Raw genomic sequence first — 9,975 nt, 5'->3', positions numbered from 1 at the left:
ATACCTATTATTTGCTTGTATGTGTATTATGTTTGATTTTCTGTCTGCATGTTTTACGCATTTTGTCAGGTTGTCCTTGTGTAATCAGATGATAATAAACTTGACTCAACTTGAGATGGCCTCAATAATGGATTCCTATTGCTAAGGAATGTACTCCTTGGTTGAGTGAAAGGTGCCTGCAGGAGCAGGTGAAACATATCATGCATAGAATGCATGTTCTCTGTTCGAGGAAGGACTACGAATCTCCCAGGACTGTCTGTAGATGACACTGACAGGGGGCTGCCAGGGTTCTCTGGTTTACGCAATATGCTCTACACTGATGACCAATGTGGCCAAGTGAGTTGTCCCTCATTTGCAACTCCTGACCATCTCCTTTCACGAGTTTATATCATCTTTCCTCACAAGATAAACATCATCTCACTCACCTGGTTCAATCTCCCTTCTCTTTCCTGTTTCCTTTACCTTTTGTGTTGTATTCCTGCTGCTCTTCACATCCCTCTTGCTCCAACTTGCACCATTGTGAAAAATGTTGCAAATATATGTCAGTCAACATATGTGATGATAAAAGCAGAGATAACATTCCAGGATAATACATTATAAAATTAATATGTTCATATTTCTTCATTTGGCTCAATGTTCATAGCATTTTATGAGGGTAATCCCATTCTTCCGCCTATTCATCAATACGACTGGACAACAATGTTTTCAAAAGGTTTGCTTCCTAAATAAATGTTGATTATGATAGACAACTTCAAGCTGAACACAAGTACAATTTCAGATGTAATCCACATCATCTGTTTACGTGAGCTGCTTTCATAGCATGTCTGCATATATCCTGACTAAGCATGTCCAAGCCTAAGACATTATTTGTATAGCATCTGCACTGAATGAATGCCCAGGCATGCTTGGACTGACCAAAACAGCTTCCTTTATGGGCAATAAACTAGAAGACTTAAAATATGACAAGAAATCACAATAATTATATCTAAAAAAACCAGTATGTGATAGGAAAATATTAAGCTGTAACACCTAAGAAGTTGGAGAAACATTAAATTAACCTTTATTGTATTTAATGTTTCATTGCATAATAATGCTGAGCCAAGCTCTCAGGTTGACGGCACATTGCACTGCAAAAGTGAGGAGCTCATTGTTTGCATCGGTCACCAATTTTACAACCAAAGTTGATTTCATAGGCTTTCTTAATATGTGCAGTCATGGTGTGTATACTGGCCAGAAATATAAAAGAATGTATCACAGCTGTTGCAATATTGATGAGACAATTCTGGTGTATTGAATCTTCCTGAAGACAATATATGCTATTGCCTGAAGAACATGTGAATCAACATATGTTCAATCCATATCAATGTAATCCACATCATCTGTTTACGTGAGCTGCTTTCATAGCATGTCTGCATATATCCTGACTAAGCATGTCCAAGCCTAAGACAGTATTTGTATAGCACCTGCACTGAATGAATGCCCAGGCATGCTTGGACTGACCAAAACAGCTTCCTTTATGGGCAATAAACTAGAAGACTTAAAATATGACAAGAAATCACAATAATTATATCTAAAAAAACCAGTATGTGATAGGAAAATATTAAGCTGTAACACCTAAGAAGTTGGAGAAACATTAAATTAACCTTTATTGTATTTAATGTTTCATTGCATAATAATGCTGAGCCAAGCTCTCAGGTTGACGGCACATTGCACTGCAAAAGTGAGGAGCTCATTGTTTGCATCGGTCACCAATTTTACAACCAAAGTTGATTTCATAGGCTTTCTTAATATGTGCAGTCATGGTGTGTATACTGGCCAGAAATATAAAAGAATGTATCACAGCTGTTGCAATATTGATGAGACAATTCTGGTGTATTGAATCTTCCTGAAGACAATATATGCTATTGCCTGAAGAACATGTGAATCAACATATGTTCAATCCATATCAATGTAATCCACATCATCTGTTTACGTGAGCTGCTTTCATAGCATGTCTGCATATATCCTGACTAAGCATGTCCAAGCCTAAGACAGTATTTGTATAGCACCTGCACTGAATGAATGCCCAGGCATGCTTGGACTGACCAAAACAGCTTCCTTTATGGGCAATAAACTAGAAGACTTAAAATATGACAAGAAATCACAATAATTATATCTAAAAAAACAGTATGTGATAGGAAAATATTAAGTTGATTATCAACAGCCCAATATTCAAAAAATACATCCAAAATTGTTGTCCATTATAATCTATTCTCTCTCATGTGCCCAACAACATCCTGATTCTATAATCACCCACCCTCACTAGAGGCAAATTACAGTAGCCAATTTACTTATTAAGCTGTGCCTTTTTGGGATGTGAGAGGAAACAGGAGTGCCTGGAGGAAGCCCACGCCTTCAGAGGGTTTAAGTGCATATTTCATACTTACAGTACTGGAGGGCAGGACCAATCCCAGTTTCTGGAGCTGTGACACAGCAACACTAGTAACTTCGATTCTAAACTACCTTCTGTGCATGGCTGCGGTGTGCACTCTTGTGGACCGAAGAAGCATTAAAGTTGTCATGACCTCCACAAATGTTGTCTCACTTTAGATTATCCAGTAAAAAAACCCACAGAATATAGAACACTACAGCACAATACAGGCCCTTCTACCCTCCATGTTGTTCCGACATTTATATTCCTACCTAAAAGCACTAAACCCTCCCTACCTCATAACTCTACATGTTTCTTTAATTCATGTGCCTGTTTAAGAGTCCCTAATGTTTCAACCTCCACCACTACCCCTGGCAAGGCATTCCAGAGCATTTCTGTGTGAAAAAATCTATCCCTGATGTCTCCCCTAAACTTTCCTCCTTTCACTTTGTACAGATCTCCTCTGGTGTTTACTACTACACCCTGGGAAAAAGGCACTAGATGTCTATCTTATCTATGCCTCTCAGAATCCTGTAGACCTCCATTGTCACCTCTCATCCTTCTTCAATCCAGAGAGAAAAGTTCTGCTAATCTTTCCACAAAGACTTATTTTCCAATCTGGGCAACATCCTGGCAAGTCTCCTCTTCATCCTTTCCATAGCTTCCACATCCTTCTATAATGAGGTGACCAGACTGAGGACAATACTCTTAAGTGTGTTCTCACCAGAGATTTGTAGAATTGCAACATGACCTTTTGACTCTTGAACTCAATCCCCTGACGAATGAAGCCCAGCATCCCATAGGCCTTCTTAGCTATCCTATGTACCTGTGTGGCAACCTTGAAAGGTGAATGGATTTGGACCCCAAGGTCCCACTGTTGTTCCACAATGTGCTTGTAATTTATGGTTTCTTGTTTATGTGTCAACCACATATTTATCTCGGGGAAATTCGATAGATCAGAGACATAGGATTTGGATGCAGTTCATGTTGTAAATTAATTTGGTGAATCTACATTCTGCACACATCCTGCTTCCCTATTAGCCTCACCTCTACCAGTTGTGATTGCAGGATCTTTATCATGTTTGCTTGCTGAAAATGCATAAATAATTGATATCATGGACCAGTCCATTGCCATTAAGGAAACATCGTTTTTTTTGTTTGACCATGATCACATCAAGATATTTTGATAGGGAAAACCTGAGATTATCAGCATTTTGAGGACCAATGGATGCATTTCAGCCCAGTTATGATCTGAACAATTACAGTGACTTAGGTCTCCTCTTGGGTTTTTTTTTTAAGGTTAGTTTTGAAGATCCTTTAGATCAGCCATTCTTAATGGGGGCTGTACAGCCCCAGGAGCCACAGCATATTTAAGGGGGGGGGGGGGTGGCCATGGACAAATCATAAAATATTTTTTATGTTTCTTATGTAGTCAGTAGGAGAGAATTACGCAAAAATACACTGCTTCACATGGAAGGGAGCCCTTAAGCTTTGAGCAGAGTCCTAAAGGGGCCATAGCCAAAATAAAGGTTGAGAATGCCTGCTTTAGATCACAATTAAAATTCCAGGGTCTTGACCTGAAATCCTGACTTACACCCTTTGCCTTGACCAATTGAGTTAGTCAAATGCTTTAGTCCTAGATTCTAGCATTTGCTTGTCTATTTTGTTTGTTAGGAAACTTCTTGCTGTTAAATTAAGTTGGGTCAGTTTTTAAGTCTGAAAGCCTCTACAGTACAGTTGTCCAACCCCTTCATGTTGATTTCTTTTGTGTTAAAATGATTTTTTTTTGCATGTTTGGCTACACAGAGAGTAATATATCAGCTAATGAACATTCCAGTGACATACTGTATGTGGAGGCTTGATCTCCTTGCAATAACCACACTGGCCCTTGTTGTCATTTAACTGGAAGACGATGTAAAGAATCAGAAGAATAAGACTCAGAATTTATTGTCATGAACCTGTCACGAAACTCATTTTTTTGTGACAGCATCACAGTGCAAACATTTATATAAACCACCTTACAAAAAATAAATACAAATAAGTGCATAAAAAGTAAAGTAAGGCAGTGTCTTTGGTTCATTGATCATTTAGGAATGTGATGGCAGAAACAGGGAAGAAGCTGTCCTAATGCAAGTGAGTGCTCGTCTTTAGACTCCTGTACCCTTTCTTGATGGTAGCAGAGTGAAGAGGGCATGGCCTGGGTGGAGGGGGTCCTTGAGGTTAGAGGCTGTTTTTTTAAGACACCGCCTCATGTAGGTGTCATCAATGGAGTGAAATTTGGTGCCCGTGATGTCGCAGGCCGAGTTAACAACCCTCTGGAATTTTTACTTGTCCTGAGTGTTGGCACCTCCATACCAGGCAGTGACGCAACCAGCCAGAATACTCTGCATTGTACATCTGGAGAAGTTTTTGAGAGTCTTTGGTGACATATCTAATCTCCTCAAACATCTCACAAAGTATAACTGCTGGCGAGCCTTCTTCGTGATTGCATCGACATGGAGGCTCCAGGACAGATCCTCGATGTTGACACCCAGGAATTTTAAGTTCTCGACCCTCTCCACTACTGAGAACTGGACCATGTTCTCCTGACTAAATAATATTAGACCAGGTTATAAAGGATGAGGGTACATTTGGGCTGATGAGACGCATCAAAAAACGAAAATGAATCCAAAGACAACCTTGTCAGTGAAGGAATTCAGACAACAAAAAAAAACTTTCAGTTTATTAAATATTTCATTACACACTAGAGGGCACTGCAAACCCAGGAAAGAAAAAAAGATTTCATTTAATCTGTTATCCAGAATAGTTTTATTGACTTAAGTGTGAGGAAAAGATAAAATCTCTGACAAAAGTGAAGTTCTATGATTTCTTAAGGAATTAGATGCTCTTGAATAACAGATGGTGGCAGTTTAATTTCCTCAGTGCAAACATTACGCAAAGATTATCTAAGTGTATAACAAAAGCTGTTCTTCCAATCGCACAAAGATTTTTTTCTTTTAAATTATTCATACTGCCATGAAACAAAGTCAAGCTCTTCATTAAAAGGGAAGTCTGCAAGGATTTACAAACACAGTGAAGAATGAAATAGCATCCATGTGGCAGATTTCACAACATCAGTACATCCCAAATGTTGTATGCACTTACAGAGAAGTGCAACATCACTTTAACATACCCTAGCATTTCTGGATACAAGATCAGTTTTGGGCATGCCCAGCTTCTTTTGTGATCTTCACAACCACCCAGATATAACCTTGCTAAAACTCAAACACTGACTGTCTGTGCTTAGCACTCATCTACGAGAATGACTCAAGGTGACAAAAGATGGCTCAATGATCATCCAGTCTGACTGTTATTTTTATTTGTTTCTCAGTACAGTAAAACTGTAATTAAATTGTTAATCTTGCTTTTCTGGTCAGGCTACCAGACACACCAGCTCTTTGCCAAATATTCTCACTTGAACAAGGGCTTAGTTTGGCTTCTCATCTGTGCCTCTGCATCTCTGGCAGTTTTATACTGCAGCAGAAAGCTGGCTGTTCGCTGGTGCCCCAGGATACAGGCACACAACAATAATCTGTGGAATGGAAAAGATACAAGCTATGTTTGATGGGTCTGTTATGAAAGGCCTAGATATGGAGAGGTTGATTCCTATGGTGGGGGATTCTGAGACCAGAGGGCATGGATGCGATGAGAAGGAATTTCTTTACGAAGAGTCTGGTGAATCTCTGGATTGTCATGGGGGCCAAGTCATTGGGTATATTTAAGTAGATAGGTTCTTGATTAGGAAGGGAATCATAGATTACGGAGAGCAAGAGAATTGGGTTGAAAAGGATAGTTCATCAGCCATGATGGAATAAAGGAACAGACTCAATGGGCCAAATAGCATGATTGCCCTCCTATGGTCTTATGGAACCATGACCTACTGAGTCAGAACTGCCAATAAACTTGAGAGAACAACCCTTCATTGTCTATCAGAACTTTGCCTCTCTGGATTAAAGGAGATGTGAGAATATCCTTCGTGAGCAGAAGTGATAATTGTCGATAATTGACAGACAAAGGCCACAAAATCAGGGTTGTAAAATAAATTGTGAAAGGGATATAAAGTGCTTCCAAATGAGTTAGGTTGTGGGTGGGCACAAATTTGATAAATAGAATAAAATTTTGGAACTGTACAATTGTCCACATACACAGGAAAAGTACAAAATTTGTAAAACACCATTACATAAAGCTAACATGAAGTTATCCTTTAAGACAGTGGAATTAAATACAATATGCGCGGGGGGGGGGGGGTTATGCTTCAGTTAGAGATTAGAAGATCACATGTGGAGTGCTGTATACTGTATTTTTAGTTTTTAAAAAATAGACACATAGGATGGAAACAGGCCCTTTTGGCCCACAAGCCTGTGCCGCACAATCACACCCAATTGACCTTCACCCCTGGTATGTTTATGAAGGGTGGGAGGAAACCGGAACACCCAAAGGAAACCCACGCAGACACGGGAAGAACGTACAAACTCCTTACAGACAGCAACCCTAGTTACTGGTGCTGTAACAGCGTTGCGCTCACTGCTCCACTTGCCATGCTGCCCGTTGTTCTCCAAATTTAAGAAAAGGTGCTGATGCCTGGAATTTTTCTGAGAAGGTAGAGGCCCTGTGTCACAGGGCTTAAAGTTAAGATGAGGGAGGGAAATCTGGAGTATTTTTACAGGTTGAGTGGTAAGTGCCTGCAGCTGGTGGGGGGGGAGGGCAGCGGAGGGAAGGAGCTGAAACAGAAAAAATAGTGATGTTTAAGAGGCTTTAACAGCAGCAATGAGTGTGCAGGGAAACAATGGGTATGGATAATATGCAGGCAGATGGATTAGTTTAATTTGGCATCGTGGTTGCCATGTTGCCTAAAGGCCTCCCCCTGAGCAGTACTGATCTATGTTCGAGGTAAGACTTACTGGACTAATACTTGGATTGTCTTAATAAGGAATGTTGAGCAGGCTGGATTTAATCAGAGGCTTTGAAGAGTGATTGAAACGTAAAATCTACTATGTTGCAACATAGAACATAGAACAAACAGTACAGCACAGGAACAGGTCCTTTGGCTCACATTCTGCGCCAACCATGACATAGAAATTGAACTAAAACTGTGCCGCTTGCACATGATCGATATCCCTCGATTCCCGGCATATTCATGGGTCTATAGAGAAACCTCTGAAACGTAACTATCCTATCTGCTTCTTGCACTACACTTGGCATACCTTTCCAGACTACTACAACACTGTGTAAAAAGAATACATGCCCTGCTCATCTCCTCCACACTCTTCACTTTAAACACATGTATTCCAGTATGTGACATTTCTAGCCTAGGAAATATATTCTGACCAACAACTCCATCTATGCCTCCCTATGGTGGATGTGGCGATGATTTCTCGTGAGAGAATCTGGAACTGGTATTCATTGTTAAAAATAAGGGGTCAGCCACTGAAGAACGAGCAAGGCAAATGTTTTTCTCCTGGGGGGGGGGGGGGGTGAATGGAATTTTTTTCCATGACGTGTGGTGGAAGAAGAGTCTTTGAATATTTTAAAGTTAGAGATAAATACTGTTCATACTTAATTTTTTTGAATTTCGACATATAGTACAGTAACAGGCCATTTCAGCCCATGAGCCCATGCTGCCCAATGACACCCAATTGACCTACCCGCCCCCTCCTCCCCCACCTCCAGTATGTTTTGAATGGTAGGAAAAAAACAGAGTCCCCAGGGAAAACCCACACAGTCATGGGGAGAACGTACAAACTCCTTACAGACAGTGCGAGATTCGAACCCCAGTCCTGATGATGGTGCTGTAACAGCGTTGCACTAACCATACTGTCCTTGGAAAATAAAGGGATGAAAGATTACCAAAGGTAGCTGGGAATGCAGTCAGATAAGTCATAATCTTATTAAATAGTGGAGGAGAGTCAAGGGGCCAAGTGGTCAACTCCTGGTTCCAATTCACACATCATCTTGTGATCTTGTGCAGCTTCAGAGGCTGTGGGAGTGCTGAAGGTGAATCCATGGACACTCAATGACTCTGAGGAGACTCTATTTTGCTATTTTTTCTGACTGACTGTAAGCGGTACTGAGCAATGCTAATGGTGGATCTTTGTCTTACTTACGATATGATGTTCTTATCTAATAGAGACATTATCATCTCTGATAGGCGCCAAGATCAAGGAGTTAGCCTTAACATTCAATTCTGGTACCCTTACTTGAGGAATGATGTACTGGCTTTGGAGACAGTGCAGAGGAGGTTCACCAGGTTGATTCCAGGGATGAAGAGGTTGTCCTATGAGGAGAGATTGAGTCTTCAGGGATTGTACTCGGTGGAATTTAGAAGAATGAGAAACATATAAAATTATGAAAGGCATAGGTAAGATTGAGGTAGGTAAGTTCTTTCCATTGGTAGGGGAGACCAGAACTATGAGACATAGCATCAAAATTCATGGTAGTAAATTTAGGTCAGAGATGTGGAGGAAGTGCTTACCCCCCCACCGAGAGTCGTGAATCTGTGGATTTCACTGCCCATTGAAGCAGTGGAGGCCACCTCAATAAATATATACAAGACAAGGTCGGATAGATTTTTACATAGTAGGGGAATTAAAGGATATGGGGAAAAGGCAGGTCAGTGGCAGTCAGGTCAGCCATGATCACATTGAATGGCAGAGCAGGCTCAACGGCTGGATGACCAACTCCTGTCACATTTATGATTTTATTTGATCCAGGTGTTCAGGTTTTTTTTTAATTGATTAGATAGAATATACAGTGCCAAAAGAGAGGGCAGCGTGGTGAGTGGAGATTTAGAGCAAATGACAGGGGTTTGAATCCACCACTGCCTGAAAAGAGTTTGTAAGTTCTTCCCCTGTCTGCATGGGTTTCCTCCAAGTACTCCGGTTTCCTCTCACCCTTCAAAACTTACGGGGTTCAAGATTAATTGGGGTATTTGGGCAGCAGGGGCTCGTGGGCTGGAACGGCCTGTTACCATGCTGCATGTCTAAATTTTAAAAATGTTAAAACTGGCCTTTAGGTCCAACCAGTTCATGGCAGTGTTATATTCCATTTGAGCCTTTTCCTATCTTAAATCATTCTAGATCATCCTCTGCTACTCTTTATTCTTAGAGTGAAACACGAACATCTACCAATACTATAATTGTAGTAAAAAGACAAAAATGCTGGAGGAACTCAACTGGTCTTGAAATGTCCATAAGAGATCAAGAGAGATTACCGACATTTCATGCCTGAGCTCTTCTCGAAGTTATAAGCAAAAATGCAGACAGGCATCTGAATTAAAGACTGGGAAGAGGAAAAATGGGAGGGAGACGAGTCCAGCCCCCCTCTTTAATATAGCTATAATATTTCCTTCAACACTCCTTGTGGTAATAAATTCTGTCATTCCACTAGAATTAGATCATAGAAAGAAAAATACCTTTAGTCAAAATATGACAGGAATCTCAAAAACACCCAGAAAGTTGGTGCCTTTTGGGGTCGGCAATTAAAAACATCAGAACTGAGATTACCAACACTTGATAAGTCATGTTCAA

General features: G+C 40.5%; 1 protein-coding gene across 3 annotated transcripts in view; it reads right to left on the bottom strand.

Moving 5' to 3' along the window:
* The window catches only part of LOC138749409 (protein PIMREG-like), a 77,862-nt gene that overhangs the window by 52,279 nt on the left and 15,608 nt on the right, over positions 1 to 9,975 (bottom strand). For all 3 annotated transcript variants that reach the window (XR_011348616.1, XM_069910699.1, XM_069910696.1), the window contains exon 2: positions 426 to 508. The gene's annotated coding sequence lies outside the window, so the exon portion shown is untranslated. The remainder of the gene's footprint in view (positions 1 to 425; positions 509 to 9,975) is intronic.

The sequence above is a fragment of the Narcine bancroftii genome, chromosome 14 (genome assembly GCF_036971445.1).
Source record: "Narcine bancroftii isolate sNarBan1 chromosome 14, sNarBan1.hap1, whole genome shotgun sequence".
NCBI classification, from domain to species: domain Eukaryota; kingdom Metazoa; phylum Chordata; class Chondrichthyes; order Torpediniformes; family Narcinidae; genus Narcine; species Narcine bancroftii.
Note: the sequence above shows the minus strand (reverse complement) of the source record. Positions and strands in the feature narration are given on the sequence as shown.